Raw genomic sequence first — 23,365 nt, forward strand, 5'->3', positions numbered from 1 at the left:
AAAATTATCTATCTCCTTTAATTCTTCTCAAAATCTCTCTTATTCTTTTCTATTCTAAAACATTTTTCTTACATTATCACATTTTGCTGGAATATATATATATACTCAAAATTGAAATGTATGTATTTATTAACTTAAACAAAGTTATATGCTCAAAATCAAATTTATGTATGTTAACCTAAACAAAGTTAATACCACTATTTCATATGTTTGAGATAGATTATATAATTTTTCTTTTAATTTCACAAATCAATGAGATAACATGAAATAGGAAACATTATACCTATGCATAACACAGGCTATCTTCGCACTAATACATTATATAAATAGGTATGCTTCGTATTAAAATAAAATTTCTTTTGTTTTAAATAAAATATTTAAAAAATTATATTAGAATATTAAGATTCAAAAAAGTGATTCCATAAATCAGTTTTTCAATTATTGAATTTACTATATAAATTAAACAATAATAAAAATTATAATTTTAAAAATTTTAAAAATTTAAAGTTTAAAATAATTACTATATTATTTAGTAAAATTTAAAATATTAAATTTTTAAATATATAATCAACAATAATTTGATAAACTCATTTAAATAAAAAAATTTCACATAAAAATTACAATATGAAAATGTAAAATTTTAAAATACAAATGATAAAATAACTTTATAAAAATTTAATTATTTTTATTATTTTATGTAAAGAGAATTTTGTTTATTAAAGTTTAAAAAATAATATTAAAATTAGTAGTATCAAAAAATATTGTAAATTTAATATTATAAAAAAATTATATAAGGACTAGTTTGACTAATTTTTAAAATTTGAGGGATGAAAATGATTTACGTCTGGACTTTCAAGAATTATTTTGACTATAAAAAACTTTTTTATATGTCAAGTGTCACTAACCTGCCACGTGACATGCCACGTGTCACTGACCTCCCACGTGGCGTGCCACGTGTCACGTGACACGTCATCATCCAACTGACGGAAGGACTAATTTGACTTACATTTTATCTTTCAGTGACTAATTTGATTAAAAAAATTATTCGGGGACAAAAATGAATCGCGTGATCTTTCAGGGACGAATTTGAGTATTAACCCAATTAGTAAAATATTAGCGTCAATAGAAACAAGATCAACTAACAACCCTAAATTATCAATTAATATTGGACATCATTGACTCAAGACAACCTAATTCCTCAACCCCAACTACTTCATAACTAATGCAAATAATTTATCAAACAATTGATGTGCATAAACATAAAGCACCATAAATTGTAAGAATTAGTAAAATCTACAGCTATTAATTGCAAGAAATAGGCAATAGCAACTTAAGCATAAAAACATCAAATTCATTACAGAGAAAATGAGAATTCAACAACTGTTCATAAACTAAAAATAATAAAAATAAAAAACTAACAAGAGAAACCTAGCAAACTAAGATAATAGAACAAGATAATGTAAAGAAAACTAAACTAAAACAAGATTAAAACCTAAAACTAGAGAGAAATTAAACTAGAACTACAGAATTCTAGAGAAAAGTTAAAACTTCTCTCTCTAGAATTTTTCTAAACATGATAAAAATAACCTAAACTAAGGCTACTTGATTCATTCCCCTAGAATCCTTGTTTCAAATGCTTCGGATTGGGTTCAAAAAGGACTACAAATCGTGAGTCATGTACCATTTTAAGTGAGGTACAAGACTAGAGTGATGCGTATGCGCCTATGGTGGTACGCGCATCATGTGTATGCGTGGACCCTGCGAACGTACCACTGCAACTTTTCCAAATCTCCATTTCTTCATAAAATCTTCACTTTTGCATGTTTTTCCTCCATCTTTCTAAGCCATTTTTGCCTCTTAAACCTTAAATCACTAAAACAAACATATCAAGACATCAAATAGAGTAAAAGTGAATTAAATTTGATAATTAGAAGTATAAAAAGCATGTTTTTAACAATTGAGCATAATTAGAAAAAATTCACAAAAGAATGCACTTTTCATGAATAAATACAAGTTGATAAATTCTATTTTTTTCAACTCAAAAATATTGCAAAATATGAATTTATTAACGAGACAGAGAGAAAACCCGAAAAGAGAGACGAAGAGAGAAAGAATGCGAGCAGAGGGAGAGTGAAGGGGAGGGACGAGCAACGCTACTGTTGCTGGAGCTGGCTGCGGGAGCTATTGCTACCATGGTTGCCACCATTGGAGTCACTGGTGCCACCACCAAGTGTGGGTGCTATTGCGTGCTATTGCCATTGTTGTCTGAATGCAGTCGGGTGTGGTTGGTGTAGCGGTGGGGGTTTAAGTGTGGTGGATACAGTGTTGGGATTGAAGTTAAAGAAAGATAAATTTTTTTTAAAAGAGTTATAATTATTATTTTTGTTAAGAATAAATTTATCTCAAAATTATAATTATAATATTAAGGGTTATTTTGAAGAGAAAAATGATAGGAATAATTTTAATTTTAAGCAAAAAGCTTGATAATCAAAACAACGCTTCACCCTTAAGATAAAAATTCCTATTTTTTTTATACAAAAATCTGTTTGAACTTAATCCAAATGTCTAGAAAATTTCTAAAAATTATTGGTGATTGAGAAGTTGGGTTCACCATTATATCTACAATATGTTGATTGAACACAATGGTTCTATGTCTAAAATCACTATTTTCCTTTAATAAGATAGTTGATTATTATTTTCGGCGTGGTTACTTAAGATTAGAGCTGGAAGTGAGTCAAGGCAACTCATGAATCAGCTTGAACTCGACTCGTTAATAGTTCAATAAACTAAACTCGTGAGCTGGTGAGCCAAGCTTGAACCTGAAATTGCACTACAAAAAATATCGTTAAAATCAACGGCCAAATCGACGGCTAAGCCGTCGATAATATTAAAATTCGCGGTAAAATAGACGACGGAGGTGGTCGCTATTAAGCTTATCGATTTTTGAAAATTTTAATAAAATCGACAGCTTGTCTAGCCGTCGATAATAACTTAATAAAATAGACGCCATGTTCGTTGATTTTAAAATAAAAGTATTATCAACACCATCTCGTCGACAATATGACGATAGTTAAAAGGGGTTTAATGCATCATCAAAAAAATCGACGATCAGGCCGTTGATTTTATTATTTTATTTTTAATTATATTTTTTTTAAAATATCGACAGCAAGCTGTCGAAAAATATCGACGGGAGAGATAGCCGTCGATTTTTTGCGTCGATAAATACGCTTTTTCTTGTAGTGTTGAACTCATAAATTAAATGAGCCGAACTTGAACTAAGTTCAGCTCATTAGCTCGTAAGCTAGCTCGATTATATATATATATATATATATATATATATATATGATCTTAATTATTTAAAATTTTATATTTATCTTTTATATATAATTTTGATGTAGGACATAAATAAAAAATTTACAATTTATTGATAGATAAACAATATATAAAATTGATCTTTTTAAATATTTTTAAAATATATAAGTTATAATTTATTGATATAGAATTATAGATTATGTTCTTATTATTTGAGCCAGCTCGTGAGCTTTCGACGAGTCAAACTTAAACTTAAGAAATAAGTTCAATTGTTAATGAGTCGAGTCGTGAGTCAAGCTCAATTTTTTTTAGTCGAATTTGAGCTTCGTCTAGCTCGACTCACTTCCAACCCTACTTAAAATTTAATTCTCATAAAATCAAAAATGGAAAAGAATGACCATTGATACTTATAGAAAAGTTGTGATGATTTTCTAGAATAAATAATTTCCAATTATTTAAGTACCAAAAGATTGCATTGTGTATGAAACACATACTAGGACCTTAACATGGATAGACACAAACACAATGTAGCTGAGAAGAAAGGCATTTTCCAACTGCTTGGGGCCCATATGTAGTCCTGCAATCATTGCAACACTTCACGTCTTCTGTGACTGCACAAGCTTCACTAGTAATTTTGTAGCACTTAAATCCATTTATAGCTTCCAGTAGTTGTTCCCGTCCCGCTGGAACACATGGATCTTTCTGTATCTCCTCATGTCCTACAACACACCAGCACATAATGAAGTACTCTTTACCCACCTAGAAAGAAAATAATTTAGGTATTTCTATTATATGATTGGAAAAACATACCTGAAGTCATGGATAGGGCAAGGGAACTAATCAAAATTAAAGTGACGGTGAACTTCATTCTAAACAAGCTATCCTTATCGATAAAATTGGTATCAACGTTATTATTTGGAAAAAAAATAGAAACGTATCTATCAATATATAATAGTGAAATTATTCTAGAAGACAATTAATCATCTTATCATCCTGCCGGTTATAAGGAGAATTTATGATATTTCTATTTGGTAATTATTATCTTTTGTTTTATTATACATTTCCTTTTTACTCTCTCTCACAAGTTCAAAATTGATTTGGCTCTTTGTCGAAAACCAACTCATCCTGCTAAATTCATATTTCATAATACTAAAGAAGAGTTAACTATTAAATTCGATACTCAAAAAATTTAAATATTGACAAAAAATTTTTTTAATATATTATTGACAAAATAATTTTTTAATAATTTAAAAATATGACAAAAATAATTAATAAATATTATTTTTTATAAATAATAAAAAAATTTTATATTTAACAAACAACTTATTTATTTAATTTAAATTTTTTGATAATATTTGAATAAATATTTAAAAGGTATATAAAATATTCAGAGCAAAATTTGGTTTTTAATTTTTTTTAATTCTCAAAAGAATTTGATCATTCAAAATAAAAATATTTTCTAAAAGAATTCACTTGATATAAAATTATTAAATTTTATGAATGAATATATTTTTTTAAATGTAATTTAATATCTAAATTTTTGTCGTATTTTTAAATTTTTTGAGTTATTCGTTATTAACATCTTTTGATGTTATTTTTGTAAATAATGTAAACTTTCGATTGTCATTTGAATAGTTTACTCTACTTAACAAAAAAAAAAAAAAAAAAAGTTAAATGAATACTATAATTTAAAAAGGTGGCTCAATAGAGTCTTTGGGATGCTAAATGATTTAGAAAGAACTTAAATTATTTATCATGGTCAAATCGTTTTAAACATTGACATTAAATATTATACGAATTTAGTACAATATTAATATGCCCATCATAATATTACAAAATTATAATTTTTTTGAAATTACGTTAACTATGTCAACTTCGTTTTAACCTTATGGATTAGGACGAAAAACAAAAAACAAAGGGTTACTTTTACAAAAACGTTATGAGAAAAAACTCTATCGATCAAGGAGGCTAGGCTCTTGTAGCCAAAGGAGTCCAAGTGATAGGATTTTTAGTTATATTTTTTTTAAGAATTTTATTGACTTATTTAATTTGTTATTATGTGATCAAAAAATTTAATTTTTTATTAATAATTAATTTTAATATTTATTATTTAAAAAATAAAAGAATTTAACATATATATGTTTATATTTAATTAGAAACTAGGTCTTCTATACATATAAAAAAATTAATTTTCATTTTTATTATTTAAAAGTATTATTTTTTCTGTATATAAAATTATATATTATAATAAAAACTTTTGCATCGTTAGTTATAAGATTTACTCAAAATCAAATTTTTATTTTGGCACAATTGAATCGTGACTTTAATCATAATGTTGATATGTAATAAATATTTAAAAAAATACAGATCAAAATGATAAAAGTTTAAAAATAAATATAAAATATAAAATATACATAAAATAGTTATATATTTTTTTATGTGAATAATATTACAGATTAATTTTTCTTATAATTTATGAATTATTTAAAAGATATAATTTTATTTATTTTTATCCTTTATAGAGTTTTTTTTAGTATGTCTAAATTGCAATCACATCAAAAAAAGAAAAGAATAAATGGTAGCGAAAAGAAAAGTGTGGGCAAATTGTAAGCAGCGGTGCACAAATTTTGAAAAAAAAAATTGACTGAATTTTTTTAATTAATTATAATAAAAAATACCATATATGACATATTTTAATAGTTAAATTAATAATAATAATAATAATAATAATAATAATAATAATAATAATAATAATAATAATAATAGTAGTAGTAGTAGTAGTAGAATGAGAAAGACAGAGAAATAGAAGGGGAGAAGAAAGGAATGATATAGATAGAGAAGAGAAAAAAATAGAGAATGAACTTATTAATTGCAATGAAAAAGTATTATCCAATATATTTTGGTAGTCAAAAAAAAAAAAAAATAATAATAATAATAATAATAATAACTATTTTAGTCTCTAAGATTTGGAATCAAAATCAAAATTTTCTCTAATCTTATTTTAGTTTAAAATGATGCTCAACATTCTATTTAATATTATAATATTTTTTTGCCATCATATTTAATCTTTCGAAGCAAATCTAGAATTTTCCATCTCTTTGCCAGTGACGAAGACAATCTTGTCAACTTGCTCTACTTGCATCTGTTTGGCGATGCTTGAATCAGATTCAGAATCCACACATAATACGTCTCCAGCTGAATTCTGTCCAGACTGTCGTTCACCTTTGACGAAGATGACAACGACGACAGAGAATTGCGGTTGCTTCAGTAATTCTTCGCATCTTTGCCGATCAATAACTCCTCCATCAAAAATCAAATGTTGTCGTCATTGCCATTAGATCCACCGCTGCACTCCGGTGGAGTTCTAGCAAGGACTTGGTTGAAGACTGGGAAAATATGACCACTGTAGAGATCAAAGAAAGCGCTATCAATGACCTTTGGAAACATTATGAACTCGAAATCAGTATCGCCGTTTTGGTGATGGTCTTGGTGGTTGTCATTTGGATAAAGATCCGAGTCATTTCAAGGAAGAGAGTAGTGCCCTCAAGAAACTTGATCAATGATGTGTATAAGTTTGGGAGAAGAATAAGTGTTAAAGCAGACTTGGTATGATTTGTTCATTCTTTGTTCTGATTCATTGTTTATTATGATTTTTAATTTTTTCAAGCCTTAGGATTTTCAAGCATTAGGATTTTTAATATGCATGAATTATATATTAATTTTTAAAAAATTTAAAATTTAAGTTTACCGTCAGATTTATTATCGGTTAAATTTATCAGTAGTTATTAATTTAATTATTAATTAATAATATATTACCTTCGGATTTACCGAAAAAAAAATCTGACAGTAAAAATTAGAAAATATGCCAACGGTAATTAGAGGCGGACGAAAAAATCTTTCGGTAAACAATTATCGATGAGATATATACGATCGAATTTATTCCGACGGTAAACATACTACTGGCGAATATTTTTGGTAAATCCGCCGGTAAATTCGACGGTACTCAATATTTTTTTTGTAGTGTAATATGCTTTTAATTTAAGAGAATATGAGACTTAGTACATCTCTTTTTGTTAGATTTAGAATTGTGTATGTAGTAAGAATGATTCAATAATTTTTTTTTTTTTTTGAAAAAATTTCATACTAGAAATCAAATAGGTTTAACTTAACCTCAAAAATTAATTTGATTATAATATCTACTAATATTCCTTTTCTAATAAATACATAAAAAATTTAGTGAGTCATATCGAAAAATAAATGAAAAATTATTATATCTGACAGCAAAAAATATTAAAGATTGATCTATGTAATAATTTTTTTTAAAAAATTAAAATATCTATTTTTAAAATTTTTAGGACTTGATTCGGTTAATTACTCTAATTTCCAGTTATTCATGTACGTACCTCAATATTGGATTCTGTATAAAATAATACATACTAGAACCTTAACATGGATAGACACAAATACAATGTGTGACTTTTTGGAATTTATAATTTCGAATTATTTATGTAAGTACTACAACGTTGCATTGCGTATGAAATACACATACTAGAATCTTAACATGGAGTGAGACAAATACAGTGTAGCTTAGAAGAAAGACATTTTCCATATGCGGTGGATCCATACGTATTTTGGCAATCATGGCAACACTTCAAGTCTTCTGTGAGTTCACAAGCTTCACTAGTAATTTTGTAGCACCAATTATTTATAACTTTCTGTAGTTGTTCATCTCCTGGTGGAATACGACATAGATCTTTCTGTATCTCCTCATGTCCTACAACACAATTACACCATCATATAAAAATACTCTTTACCTAGGCCACCTATAAAGAAAATATGACTTAGATTTTTCTATTACATGATTGGAAAAACATACCTGAAGTCAGGGACATGGCAAGAAAACTAATCAAAATTAAAGCGATGATGAACTTCATTCTAATAAACAATATATCCTTATCAACAAAGTTGATATCGAGGTTATTTGAAAAAAATACAAACATATCTATCAATATATAGTAGTTGAATTATTCTAGAAGACAATTGGTCTTCCTACCTATTATAAAGAGAATTCATGATATTTCTATTTGGTAATTAATTATCTTTTGTTCTCACATTTTTTTAGTCACTCCATTTTGAAATAGTGATATTAAATTGAGAAAGTACAGAAAATTAATTTTTAGTTTGCTAATATTAGTCAATATTCTTTTAATTTTAAATATTTTTTTCTTTTTTTGAAAAATTTAGCGTTTAAAATTTATAATTTAGAGTTTTAGATTAAAGGTTTATGATTTAAGTTTTTTTTTTTTTTTTAAAGAAAAACTCAACACATAAAATGAAACATAGTGAACACAATTACGGGTATAAATATAATTATTTTTAAAATGTCAGCTGATATTAGATCAGCAAAAAAAATTAATTTTCTAACATTACTCTATTAAATATTAAACGAATTTAGTAAAATATTACTTCATATACACTTTTTTTTATTTTCAAACATGTTAATTAATGAAAAATACTGAATTAAAGCTTTGGTTGACTACAATATAACATTACTACAAATGTTATATGAATATAATGCAATGGCATTAAATATATGTATAAAACTTTTATTGTTAATAAATATTAGTTAATAAATTCACTCAGAACATTCAATCAATATTAAAATCTTCGTATTAAAATCTTCGTTGACTAGGCTTAGTTTAATAAAATTTTTATTTTTTAAAAGTAGCTTATAAAAGCTAATTTTTAAAAGATGGTTTTTAAAAAGTTATAACATTTATGTTTAGTAAATAAAATTAAAAATAACTTTTAATAAACACAAGCAACAATAATTGTATTTGGTAAAACAACTTTTAAAATTTAAAAATACTATAATAGATATAAATGTGAGCATTAAATTTAAAAATTAGTTAACATATAATGTTATATTAGACTTTTAAATTTTGAAAAGTACAAGCAAACTTTGAAAAGCTTTACCTTAAGTGCTTTCAAAAGTACCCCGATCTGTTAAAAGCTGCAAGCATAAGCACGTGATCTTTTTTATTTACCAAACACAAAATGAAAAACTTGAGCTTTTAAAAAACACAAGCACCTCATTGAAAAACTTTACCTGTAACACCGTAACTTTTAGCACGTTATAATCGTACCAAAAATAAGGCGTTACTAACCTGTTTTCCTTTATTATCTCTTTAATATTGAGCATTTACGTCGATATTGCATTTCAGTTTTTAAGAAAATTCTAGAAAATTTTGTTTCTATTAATTAAGACCACATATCAAAGATCTTCAAATAATAATAATAGTCACATAATTACTAATAATAATAATAAATTCCATACAAACATGTTCAATATAAAATTCGAATACAATACGTATCCCTCTGGATAAAATAAAAACTAAGACAACAAGGGCAAGGAAACTCTATAAGAGCAACAGGAATCATAAGTAAATCTACTAATCAGTCGAAGCTTCATACTGAGTCTTCGAACCTGTGTCACTGAAAGGGTGGAAGATTTTGGGATGAGAACAAAACACACGTTCTTAGTGGAGAATAGGAATGTCGTAAAAGTAATGAGATAAAATACAAATAATTAGCCTTACTTAATAAAACTATTTTATGAAAAAACTTTTATTTTTACTTTAGATAATTAATTACTTTTCTTTAAATTTCTAAACTTAAAACAGATTTTAATCACAAAATTACTCATATTAACCATCTCTAAGCCACATAATCATTTCTCAACTACATCTCACCTCAATACATCCGTGAACTAACAGCACAAGTAAGAGATCCAAACCAATATACAAATAAGTCAAACAGTACAATCACAGAGAAGTAATACAAGCAAACACAACCAAATGCAAATATGCAAACAACATGATGCATGTCTATTCCTAATGCAGGTAATGAGCTCATCTGTCGGTTTCGACCCGCTCCCGACGTAACTCAGCAACCTTTGTCTGAGTTTAGTTTCCAGTGTCATAACCTCTATAAGCAACATCTGTCTTACATGTGAGGCTCTCTCTAGCCAATGCATGTATGTATCGATAACCTATGTAAGCAACCTCTGTCTTACAGGTGCGACCATCCCCTGAATTGATTGGTGTATCTTTGGAAAGTAAATCTCGGTGGATTTACCACCATATCTCTGCTCTCTTGTGGCAGAGGTTCTTTAGATTCTTTTAATCTTTTCTTTTCTTTTTCTTTCCTTTTCCTAAACAAACTGAACTCAAATCATAACTTAAAACAAAGTCGCTTCTCAAAAGATTGAGTTTGAAGCATACTTTTCTTAATAAATCGAATTGAAAATAAGACTCTTTTTGTAATAAGTCAAAATCAAATATTATTCTTAAATCAGATTTGTTTTAAATAACACTTTAAATAAAGTTTTAAAATTTTATAAAAATTTGGCAGCACTTCCTCTAAAATTCCGGCTATGCCACCCTTTCAGGGTCCTAACCAAACTATTTTCCATTTTCAAAAATCATTCTTGATAATTCAAACAAGTCAAATTCAATACCATGAACCCATTTCCAATCCTCCAAGATTATTTCCAATAAATCAACAAGTCAAGTCCAATATCCAAAACATTTACAAGTCTGAAAGCTAACCAGTTCCAATTTCAAAATCTTTTCCAACTCTCAATTCATTATTAACAAAACAAATGTTCAAATACAAAGTCTTTTTCTTTACAATATAAATAAATATGTAAAACAAGTCCTTTTTTAACATAGAGACATTTTTCAAAATAAGCTTGCAAATCAAGGTTTTTTTTTTTAAATGAAATCCCTTTTTCGTATATTTTTACATGGAATTGGGCAGCATCTCCCTTTAACATTTGGCTTTACCACTCTTACAGGTTCCTTCATTCTCTCAACAATTCACTAATCTGATTCCACAAACATCAATTTCCAAACCATTGCAATAGTGCTCACTATTATCAAATAAGTCTCAAATCAACAACCAAACCAAGAAAATTAACATGACTATAAATTCCAGCAACATTCACAGCCTCAATCCAAACTCAATTTATATTTCAGTTTAACAAACAACACCAATTAAACACTATTCACAATCACAATTCAACCAATCCTAATCAGATAGTAAAACTACACACTTATAAATTATTTGCAAGTATTCAATAAGTCTTTCGGGCATTCTTAAATTAAAACTTTTAATTTCAAAACGAACCCCCTACCTCAGTTAGTCGAAACCCACAAAGTTAAGAGTGTCTCCAATTTCGTTTTAACTTGTAGCAACAGCAACAGCCTCAAACCAGATTAGCAACAGCAGCGGCATTAGCCGCACCAACAACTCCCCGCAACAGCAATACCATCGTACAATTTGCAGTGGCAGCCCTAATACGTTAATATCTCAAAATTCTCAACAACCGTAAAACTAAATAGTAATAACGAGGGTTTTAAAATTGGGGACACTTACAGAAATTAAAAAGAACAGGGGAAAGGACTAGCAGCAGCTTCGTTGGTAACTTCCGACAATCAAAGCAGCGATGAGGAGCTTGGCAACGGTGATTGGCCCCAGCGGCGGCGCGACGGTTCGTCAGTGGCAGAGCTGGCGGCAATGGGTCCCTCGATGGCAGCAGAACGCGATGGTTCCTCTCCTTCCTCATGTTCAGACTCCCGATTGTGAGGCGTGGTGACCGTGACGTTAACAGCGCATGCAGTTTGGCGATAGAGGTGTGAACGGCGGCACAGGCAGCGACAAACGGCGGCATCTCCTCCCCCTGGGTCCTAGCCCGTTTCCTCTACTCCCTTCTCCTTCGTCAGTGATGGCGGCGCAACTTCTTCTAGCAGTGGTGGTTTCCCCCGCGAGTTCCTTTTGTCTCTCCTGACACTCCTGATGACAGTGACGGCAGTGAGGTGCAACGGCAAGCTGGACGTGGCGGCGCAGCAGCAAACCCCGCGGCGCCATCCCTCCCCCTCTCTTCTTCTCCCTCGCGCTTTGATTTCCCCTCTCAACTCTCTAATCTCAAACTCTCGTTTCTTCCCTTCTGTTACCTTCCTTCGTTGAGGTGTGGGTGTGGGTAAAAAGGAAAAGGGGGTTGGCGGTGGTAAGCGGCAAGAAGATTGAGCGTGGCTCACTGAGGGGTTGACAGGCTAGGGGGTATATGTGTGTGAGTTTAGTAGGAGGGTTAGCAAAATTGGGGATTTAGGGTTTTGTTTATAAAATTAAGAATTTTGGGTAGTTTAGTAATTTTAATAAAATTAGGGTAATATCTAATTGAAAACTAATTTTAATCTAATACTAATATTTATAAAATATTTATTTAATTATTAACTTAATTTATTTTCAAATAAACATTCTAGTGTAATAATTAGATTTAATCAAATTAATTTCTTTTAGAATCATAAAATAGAGTTAAAAATCTAATTATTCAAATTAAATCATATATCTAAAAATTTTCATTATTTTTTAATTACTCAAATTTTTACATTAATAATAAAAAAATATTCAATTAATATAAAATTTTCTAAAATTAATATCTTAAATAAATAAAATAAATTATAATTAATTTATTATTTAATTTCTAAAAATCTGAGTTCTTATATCACCAAACCAAGCATATGTATAATATGGTATTTAAATATAGTTTTTAAAAAACATTTTTAAAACTTAAAATTGTAATTCTAGTTAAATGTATGAATAATTTTTTAAAAAATTATTATCAGTAATTATTTTGATGAATGATAAATATTGAGTTTGAAAAAATAATATTTTATTTGATGATGATAAATATTAGTAGTTTAGGTTAAAAGTCCAAATATTTTTGTAATGTGTGTGGTTATTGTGCATAAAAATAAAATAGCTATCAAACAGGCCTAAATTCACTTGCCAACACCAACTTCCTCTTTTGACGGGTAATCAATGTGTCAAATTTACTTGTCAACACTCACTTTTTTCCTCTGGCCAGGGACCAACATGTAGTACCTACAATCTAAAATTGACATAATGTTTCACAATTTAAATGGTATTTTTAAAAGTGGGTTTAAGTAAAATGAAAAAGTGAAACACATAGTTTAAGCATTGAAAAAGAGAAAAAGAGAAAAAGAGAGAAGTTCAAAGTTGGAAGCAAAAGAGAAAAATCAAATCTGATTTGGTACAGAAGCAAATCAAAGAAGCTGAATTACCATCTCTGTGCAACCACTCTAACTTGTTGAACTTTTCATCTTCTCAGCTGTACATTTTTAGGTAAGAAGAAGAAAATGGAGATTGTTTTTTTCTACTGTAAATCAAAGGTCACAATTGAAATTTGGAGCCAAAGAACGGATCAATGGTTCAGATCTTTGAAGTCAAAAGAAAAGGAAAAAGAAGCAGATAGGTCAGAATCCAAGCCAACTCTCTATCCATGAAAATCCACTGCTGTCCCATCTTTTCTCTACGTCCCTACTTTGATCTTTGGGGAAGAAGACAAAGTCAAAGGTGCATTCTCACCAAGCTCAAGTTTAGAAGCTTTACTCTTATATAAAAGGGTAAACAGTAAGAAATTGAAGTAACGAGAATGAGTACGATGTTTAGGTTTCATAGCTTTTTAGCTATACCTTCTTCTTTTTCATGGTTTTACATTAAAATTTCTGTTCTTCATTTTTATCTTTCCTTGTTTCAAGTCAATGAAAAAATGCTAATTAGTGGGGAATCAGTAAAAGCCATTGACAGAAAAGGCAAAGAGAGAAAGTTTGGAGAAAACCCAGAAATTATGTCAATATCTTTTGTAATTGTTTTTGTTTTGTTTTCATAAACTTGAAAGGTTTTCTTTGCTAAGTTGGGTGAGCACTTAGTGTTGAGAGTCTAGAGAGTGAACTTAGCCAAATTAAATTTGGGTAGAAGTTTGGTTTGTCCCTGATAGGATTAGGTTAAATCCTTGGAATATGTGTTTGTTAATCTTTGAAAAAGATAGTGGAAATTCCACCACAGTTGTGGTGAAAACTGGATGTAGGCAACATTGCACATGCTAGTTGAACCAGGATATATGACTGTGTTATTTTCTCTTCTCCACTCCTTCTGATCTTCTCGTTTTGAGACAAAATAAAATTATCTCCCATTTAATCAACTTCACAGATGTCATAGCAACACAGAGAGTTAACATCACTTTTTTGCTCCGTTCCTGATTCAATCAGGGAAAGACAAAATGAATTTGTCTCTGGCATAATCAATGTTGCAGACTCCACAACAACAAGTTCTTAAAAACTGGTTTGAAGTTTAAAAGAGTACAAATTTAAAAGAGGCCATAGATTCAACCCCCTTCTCTATGCCATTGGGAACCTTCGATTAGTATCAAGCGCAGCATCCAAGGAATCAAGCTTCACAGTTTGGAGCAAAGATCTAATGGCCAACAATATGAGTGCAAACACTGTGGCTTGCACACTCGCTGAGGTTAGTCCAACAACAGACCACCTTTTTTAATTGGCAAGAACTACACTTACTGAAATGAGAGAATGCAGATATTTGTGTAGTCCGTTGATTACAACATATGGAAGATTATTGTGGATAGTCCGCAAGTCCCAACAAAGACAAGTACTGAAGGAGTGGTGACTCCCAAAAAAGAAGACGAATGAAACAAAGAAGATAAGAAAAAGGTGGAGCTAAACGCTAAGGCAATCAACATGATGAATTGCGCAATTATCTTTGAGGAATTTCAGAAGGTCTCAAGATGCAAAATAACAAAAGAGATTTAGGATAAACTCCAAGTCACTCATGAAGGCACTCAACATGTCAAGAAAACAAAGATTGATATACTTAGAAAGGAATATGAAATGTTCACTATGAATGAATGAGAAACCATCCATGAGATGTTTGAAAGATTTTTTATCATCATCAATAGCTTGGGTGCTATGGAGATGACTCACATCGAACAAGTGTTAGTGAGAAAAACACTAAAAAATATCAATAAAGAGTGAAAAACAAAAGCAACTGTTATTTTTAAGAGCAACAATCTGAATCAAATGACCTATAATAAGTTGAGAGGAAAACTACTTGCTTATGAAACTACCCACATGAACTGAGACACAAAAAAGAAAGGAGTGTCCTTGAAATCCAATATTGATTCATTGGAAGAAGATTACAATGATAGTTTTTCGAATGACGAAATTTTGGTTTTTGCTAGGAGGTTGAGAAGACTCATGAGAAGCAAAGTAAAGAGTAAAGGCACATGTTCAAAAGAGCACAAGAGGGATTTTAGCAAGGTCATATGTCATCATTATAAGAAGGATGGCCATTTCAAGTATGACTATCCTAAACTCAAGAAGGAGGACAAGATGAAGAAAGACAAGAAGAATGTGCTAATGGCAGGACCTTGAAAATGACTCTGATGATGAAGCTGAGTCTGAACAAGAAGCACAAGTAAATCTTATAGCTGGTCAAGATCAACTAGAAGAGGTAAATTATTCTAACCTATCTAATGAGGACTTGCATTTAATTATTGATGACTTAACTGTATATGTTAGAAATATTCTGGAAAAATATGACAAATCCAAAGCTAAAAATAATTTCTTAAAAGCTAAAAATGATTTTCTCAAAGAGAAAGTGAAGGAAATTGAATGTGTCACTGATTTTATCAAAGAAAACAGATTCTTTAAATCTAAAATTGAAAAACTTAAAGGAAACATTCGGTTAATCTTCACTTGATCTCATTGTAGAAAATGAAAGGTTACATGAGGTGATTAATGTTTTAAAATGTGATTTGACACAATTTTCTCTAAGTTCTAGCAACCTAGACAAAATGCTAGCCAGTCAAAAACCCATGTTTGAAAAATCTAGTTTAGGTTACTTTGAGAAAAATGATGCTGGTTTTGAAAAACTACTTCCTAAAAATGAAGCATCAACCTCAAGAACCAATAACCACAAAACCTCATATCACTCTCAAAATTCTGCAAAAAGAAATCGTTGTCACTCTTGCAAAAAGAATGGTCATACCTCTCATTAATGTTTTATTGTTGAAAGAAAAGTTGGAACATAGTGTACAAAATGGTAAGTGATTTTAATGTTTTTGGGCAACCAAGGCAGATTAACATTAAGGGATCCAAATTCATTTAGATACCTAAGTTACTTAAAGTTTTGTGCAGATTTGCCTTACATCCAAGAAGAAAAATGACATGTGGTATCTAGATAGTGGATGCTCAAGGCATATGACCAAAAAGTAAATTTTTTTCATCAAGCTAAACAAGTATGATGGAGAATTTGTGACTTTTGATGATCATAGAAAAGGAAAGATCATTGCTCTTGGTAAAATTAAATCAGTAAAGATCTTTCTACTTGTATTGACAATGTGTTTTTGGTGGATGGTTTGAGACACAATCTTTTAACTATTAGCCAACTTTGTGACCTAGGTGACGAATGGATTTTTGATGGTTTAGAATTCACAATTGAAATCTCGTTGTAAAGTATAGCTTCTAAACCAACAATAATCCTTTCATACAAAAGATTGTTTGTCACAAGTAACAAACCCCTAAAATTAATAACCGAAGTATTCAAACCTCGGGTCGTTCTCCCTAGGAATTGTAATGAAGTGTCTTGTTATCGGTTGTGAGTTATATTTGGGGTTTTGATATGAAGCATGAAAGATAAATGGTAAGAAAGTAAACTAATGGCTAAAAAGGTCTTGGCAAGGGTTGGTGGTCAAAGATCTCTATCCTAATCACTAACCACAATATGAGAATTGGCAAGGATTAATCTCATTAAATCATCCTCTAACTAGTAGTAAAGGAAAGTCAAATGAGCTATATCAATCCTAGTCCATAAGTCTTAACTCTCCACTAATTCAATTAGTGAGAACTAGAGTCAATGAATCCCAATCATCAATTACTTGGACATTAGTAACTCAAGAGTTCCTAAGTTACCTTTCCAAGCCAAGAACATAAAACTCTACTCTAAAATCCAACCAAGCATTTCATCAAACACTTGGAAGGCACAAAAGAAAAACATAGTAAATCAACAACAAGAATTAATTCTAACTACAATCAACTGTAAAGAATTAACAACAACAATTAAAGGAAACAAGATCTACATGAATTACCTCTTATTGAATTGAAAGAAAATGTAATGAACAATAGTAGATCTACAACAAAACATAAGAACAACATAAAGGAAATTACAACAAAAGAATGGAAGAAGAATGAATGTAACAACAAAGAATTGAGAGGTAGAAGGAGATGAAAGCATGAATTAAAATCTAGATCTAAGATTATTGAACTAAACCTAATCCTAATTCTAGAGAGAAGTGAGAGCTTCTCTCTCTAGAAACTAACTCTCACCACTAAACTAAGCTAAAACTAAACTAATGATAACTAACTTCTAAAGTATGAAAAGTATGAAAAGTATGAAAAATATGAAAAGTATTGATGCGCATAAACTTGTTATGCTACGATTTAGGAAATTGCACGATCGGCAAAATTCCTTCCGGCAAGTGCACCGGTTATCGTCAAGTAAAAACTCACAATAGAGTGAGGTCGAATCCCACAAGGATTGGTTGAGTGAGCAATTCGGATTAGAAGTTTGTTCTAGTTGAGCGGAATCAAGATTTAGATGAGAATTGCGGAATGTAAAATTGGCGGGAAACGTAAATGACAAGAAATTTAAATGGCGGAATCTTAAATTGCATGAATTAAAGAGCAGAAGCTAGATTGCTAAAATTAAAAGGGAATGGGGGTGATTGCATGAATGTAATTGCAGAATGTAAAGAGAAAGTGGAAATCGGAAATGGGGAATTCATTGGGTTATAGGAGATATTGAGATCTCCGAATCAAAACATGTTTATCTCTTCCTCAAGCAATGCGTTCATTGAATTTTGCTTGGCAATCTTATATGATTGGATCCCAATCCCTTGGCTCACCAATTCTCTCTAAAAACAAACAAATTCCCAATCCCTTGGTTTAAATGTTCATAAGAAGAGATGATGCTCGATCACTGATTATACCACACAGTTTCATGAACCACAATTTGGTAGGATTACATGTCACAATATCCATCCAAACCCCAATCCAATTCACTGTGAGAAAGCTTCTCTAGCATGAATCCTCCATTCCTTTCCCAAGGTTCCGAAGGATTCCAATTATGGATAGTCTCTTTCCCAAGACAACTAACCAATGGAATTAGATCGAGAAGCTTTCTAACAAAATTCAAGAGAAAAGATTGAAGAAGAAGATAAACTATTATTGATTCATTGAATTACAATAGAGCTCCCTAACCCAATGAAAGGGGGTTTAGTGAGTCATAGCTCTGAATTCAATTACAAAGATATGAAAACTAGCCAAAATGAAAAGGTAAAAGTCCTTCCTAACTTAAATTCTATCCTATTTATACACTTTCTATATTGAGCTTCTGTTGTGTTTCTTGGGCTTTGAGGCCTCTCCCTGCTTTCCTTTTGCCTTGGGTTTATGATCCATAATCTTGATGAGGCTGTTGATCCAAAATCTGTAACATTCATTGAGCCAACTTAGTGATAATCAAATAATGACACATGACTCAATAAATTGAAATTTCAGACTCATCAATCCTTCAGGCCCAATCCCATAAACCATGATATTCAATTGGGTTTCATACCAGAGTAAGTTTAAGTTAATTTTGTGCTCAAATACTAACTTAAACCGCAATATTGTTGGCCCAGAAACCTTTTCCAAGAGTGGCGTTTAAGTTGCAGTTTAAGCTTAAACTGTAGCTTAAACGCCAGACACTTCCAGTGATGCCTTTTGTGGAAGCACGTTTAAGCTTCAGTTTAAGGTTAAACTGAAGCTTAAACGTGGAAATGGAAGAAGGCAGCCCTGGAGGGTAACTTAGTCGAACACGTTTAAGCTTCAGTTTAAGGTTAAACTGAAGCTTAAACGTGGAGATAGAAAAGGCAGCCCTGGAGGTCGAACACGTTTAAGCTCCAGTTTAAGGTTAAACTGGAGCTTAAACGTGGAAATGGAAGAAGGCATCCTGGAGGTCGAACACGTTTAAGCTCCAGTTTAAGGTTAAACTGGAGCTTAAACGTGGAAGCTGAGAAAGGTAGCCCTGGAGGTGTCGAACACGTTTAAGCTCCAGTTTAAGGTTAAACTGGAGCTTAAACGTGGAAATGGAGAAAGCAACCCTGGAGGAGAAAACTTGGTCGAACACGTTTAAGCTCCAGTTTAAGGTTAAACTGGAGCTTAAACGTGGAAATGGCTCCCTGGTGCACTTCCCATTTCTGGCGTTTAACCTCCAGTTTAAGGTTAAACTGGAGGTTAAACGTGGAAATGCTTCCTGATTGGCATTCTCATTCTGGCGTTTAACCTCCAGTTTAAGGTCAAACTGGAGGTTAAACGTGGAAATGCTTCTTTGGTGAGACTTTCATTCTGGCGTTTAACCTCCAGTTTAAGGTTAAACTGGAGGTTAAACTTCAGTTTCAGCATTTCTTAGCCTTCATGATTCTGGCGTTTAAGCTCCAGTTTAGGCTTAAACTGGAACTTAAACTCCACATGTGATATTCAAGCTTCCTTTATTGACTTTGTTGCTTCCTTGCCTAGCCTCTTCTTCCCTGAAATCATCCAAACAATTGCATCAAAGTCTTGCAAAATTTCATGAGAAATCTTCCATTCATAGCATTCAAGTAATATAACTAAAAACTCATGGAATTTGCATCAAAATCATACTGTTTGGATGGTTCATTGCTTTGTTCTTCTTTTAACCATTCTTGGTTACTTTAAGCTCAAGAAAATGCATAAAACATCTAAAACTATCAAAAAAATGCTAGTGAAACTAGCCTAAGATGCCTTGGCATCACAACACCAAACTTAATACTTGCTTGTCCCTAAGCAAGTCCTGAGTTATTTGAGAAGAAAGTATGAAACAGAAAGCAATTACATTGGCTATATTAGCAAGCATTTGAAGTTCATCAGAAGGGTTTTATGCAGAAAGTTGCAGCATCACTTTTTCATACTTATCAGGTAAGATTATCACTTTTTCATTGCATCCATCAAACACTGCTATGGCCTCTTGTTATTCTTATGTCCTTGGCACTTTTCTCTTCTTTGTTTTTCTTTTCTTTTTCTTAGAGCTCCTTTGCTCCTTGTTTGCTTGGTGTCATGTGTTGCACAAGCCTTTGGCATTTTCGTTTTCTTATCAGTGCAATACACATATCCACTTCAGGCATTTTAGTTCACATTTCTTCTTGAGACATTGGTGCCCAGCACCTCTTTGTGTGACTAAATGTTTTGTATTTAGGTTGCTCTTGATAATGGAATTTTGGTTGATAATCCCGGGTTAGTTAACCCAAGTTACCAAGTGTTGAAACACTCCTCAGAACCTATTCATCCAAGCATATCCTTAATACATGAACACCACAGGCATTTGTCTCAGAAGTTCAAACCATTGGTGCCTAGCTTATTTTCTCAATTTTTTTTTTCTTTTTGGTTGTCCTTTTTCAGTGGCTTTTTTCTTCTTCTTTTTCTTTCTTTTTCATGGCCAAAGACATTTATTCATCAAGATCCATAGACAGTTTTCAATTTCTACATAAAAAATGATAATTCTACACTCTATTTCCAGTGATCTGACTGACAATCAAGCATGCATACCACCACTTAATTCTACTTGATTTGTCACTAATTTAGCCAAGTTACTTTTGTTCAAACTTTTCTTTTATTTTTGGAAACAGAACAAGCATGGCAAGCACTTGTTTAAGAAGGTGAAGTTATATCCAAACATCTAGGCATTCACTTTATTCAAAGCAATAAACAGACAAATATACTAAAAACTTCACATTCCAGAAAGATTCAACATTTACAGTTTAAACCAGAACAAGCATGCTTTTGTTTGCCCTTTTTAAAGAATTATCAAGGAACAATACCACCTTGTGAAATTTCTTGTTTTCTCTTTGTTGTCAGGAAACACTTTGATTTCTCCTTCTTCTCCTAATTGTTGCTTCATGTTTTAAGATCCTTGTTTCCTTTCCTGCAAAGAGTGATGAAGTTGCTTGCTTCTCAAGCACTTGATTGGTTAGCTCAACTATGTGTGGGTAAGTATCTGAGTCTTAAGTTGGTGTGTGAACACCAAACTTAGTCTCCCACTTACTTCTCTGTTCTTTGAATCCTTGAGTTCTCTTTGGAATGAAGTTGCTGCTAAGGGTTTTAAGCATTTCTGTGACTGCTTAGAATGGTTGTTCCTTTCATATAATTCAAAGGTTGTTGTGTTCAGTTGATCTTTATGGTGGAACACCAAACTTAGAGTCACACATTCCCCTTTGAATTATTGATCCACGAATTCATTGTTTGGTGTGAAACACCAAACTTAATTCTTTGCAATGCACAGAAACTACTTCACCCTTTTTTTTATTGAAACAAATAAAAGAAACAGCAAAAGGGTATTACCTCAGGTTGGGTTGCCTCCCAACAAGCGCTTCTTTAACGTCATTAGCTTGACGGTCAGCTTCCTCAGTTGAGGTGATATTTAACCTTGTCCTTCTCCTCCACATCTCCCAAGTAATGTTTGAGTCTTTGACCGTTCACAATGAAGGTTCGTTGTGACTTTTCTTCCATGATTTCTACTTGTCCATATTTGGAGACCTTGGTGACAAGGAATGGTCCAGACCACCTTGATTTTAGCTTCCCTGGAAATAGCTTCAGCCTAGAATTGTAGAGCAATACTTTTTGTCCTTCTTCAAATTTCCTTGGGGCTATGTTGCTGTCATGCTTCTTCTTTGCTCTTTCTTTGTAAATTTTGGCATTCTCATAAGCTTCAGCTCTGAACTCTTCCAACTCTTGAATTTGCAACATCCTTCAAAAGTTTCAAGGCCCAGTATGCCTTGTGCTCCAACTCCAGTGGCAAATGGCAAGCTTTTCCGTATACTAGTTGGTAAGGAGACATTCCAATTGGTGTTTTGAAAGCTGTCCTATATGCCCAAAGAGCATCATCTAGCTTAATCGACCAGTCCTTCCTTGAAGTTCCCACAGTCTTTTCCAGGATCCTTTTGAGTTCTCTGTTAGATATTTCGGCTTGCCCACTTGTTTGTGGATGGTATGGTGTGGCTACCCTGTGTTTGACTCCATATTTTAGAAGCAATGCCTCTAATGGTTTGTTGCAGAAGTGGCTTCCTCCATCACTGATGATTGCTCTTGGAACCCCAAAACGGCAAAAAATGTATTTTCTGAGGAAGTTCATGACTACCTTATTATCATTGGTTGGAGTTGCTATTGCTTCAACTCATTTGGAGACATAGTCTACTGCCACAAGAATGTAATTATTTGAGTATGAGGAGGGAAAGGGTCCCATGAAATCTATCCTCCATACATCAAACAATTCAAGCTCCAGAATGAATTGTTGTGGCATTTCATTTCTTCTTGGCAGGTTCCCCGCTTTCTGGCATTCATGGCAGTGCTTCACTAGTTCCTTTGCATCTTTGAAGATAGTGGGCCAATAAAAACCACACTGCAACACCTTAGCTGCTGTTCTTTCTCCTGCAAAATGTCCTCCATAAGTGGAGCCATGGCAGTCCCATAAGACTTCCCTTCCTTCTTCCTCTGATATGCATCTTCTGAGCATGCCATCGGAACATTTTTTGAACAAGTATGGTTCGTCCCAGATGAAGTATTTGGCATCATTTACCAATTTCTTCCTTTGATGCTTGTTAAATTCCAACGGCAAACTCCCAGTGGCCTTGAAGTTTGCTATGTCTGCAAACCAGGGTGCTTTGTGAATTACCATGAGTTGTTCATCAGGAAAGCACTCATTTATATGTGTGCTTTGTGCGCTTCCTTCTTCACATGGTATCCTTGATAAATGGTCTGCCACCTTGTTCTCTACACCCTTCTTGTCTTTGATTTCAATGTCAAATTCCTGCAACAAAAGAACCCATCTAATAAGTCTTGGTTTGGATTCTTGTTTAGCAAGTAAGTATTTTAAAGCTGAATGATCAGTGAAGACAATGACTTTAGATCCAATGAGATAGGATCTAAATTTGTCAAATGCAAAGACTATTGCCAAGAGTTCCTTTTCAGTGGTTGTGTAATTCCTTTGGTTAGCATTCAAGACTTTACTGGCATAATAAATCACATGTACCAAATTGTCTTTCCTTTGTCCTAACACTGCC

The 23,365-nt window shown here is 31.7% G+C and overlaps 2 long non-coding RNA genes across 2 annotated transcripts; both read right to left on the bottom strand.

The window, feature by feature from the left end:
- Window positions 1-3,739: 3,739 nt before the first annotated feature.
- Window positions 3,740-4,222, bottom strand: LOC140178155 (uncharacterized). Its single transcript, XR_011870398.1, has 2 exons — window positions 4,123-4,222; window positions 3,740-4,031 (listed from the first exon to the last, which is right to left on the bottom strand). It is a non-coding gene; the product is annotated as an uncharacterized lncRNA (long non-coding RNA).
- Window positions 4,223-9,601: 5,379 nt separating this feature from the next.
- LOC112738384 (uncharacterized) lies at window positions 9,602-12,468 on the bottom strand. The gene is made up of 3 exons (XR_003169368.3): window positions 11,752-12,468; window positions 11,510-11,669; window positions 9,602-9,807 (listed from the first exon to the last, which is right to left on the bottom strand). It is a non-coding gene; the product is annotated as an uncharacterized lncRNA (long non-coding RNA).
- Between the last annotated feature and the right edge of the window lie 10,897 nt (window positions 12,469-23,365).

Source organism: Arachis hypogaea, chromosome 13, assembly GCF_003086295.3.
Source record: "Arachis hypogaea cultivar Tifrunner chromosome 13, arahy.Tifrunner.gnm2.J5K5, whole genome shotgun sequence".
Taxonomy (NCBI): Eukaryota; Viridiplantae; Streptophyta; class Magnoliopsida; order Fabales; family Fabaceae; genus Arachis; species Arachis hypogaea.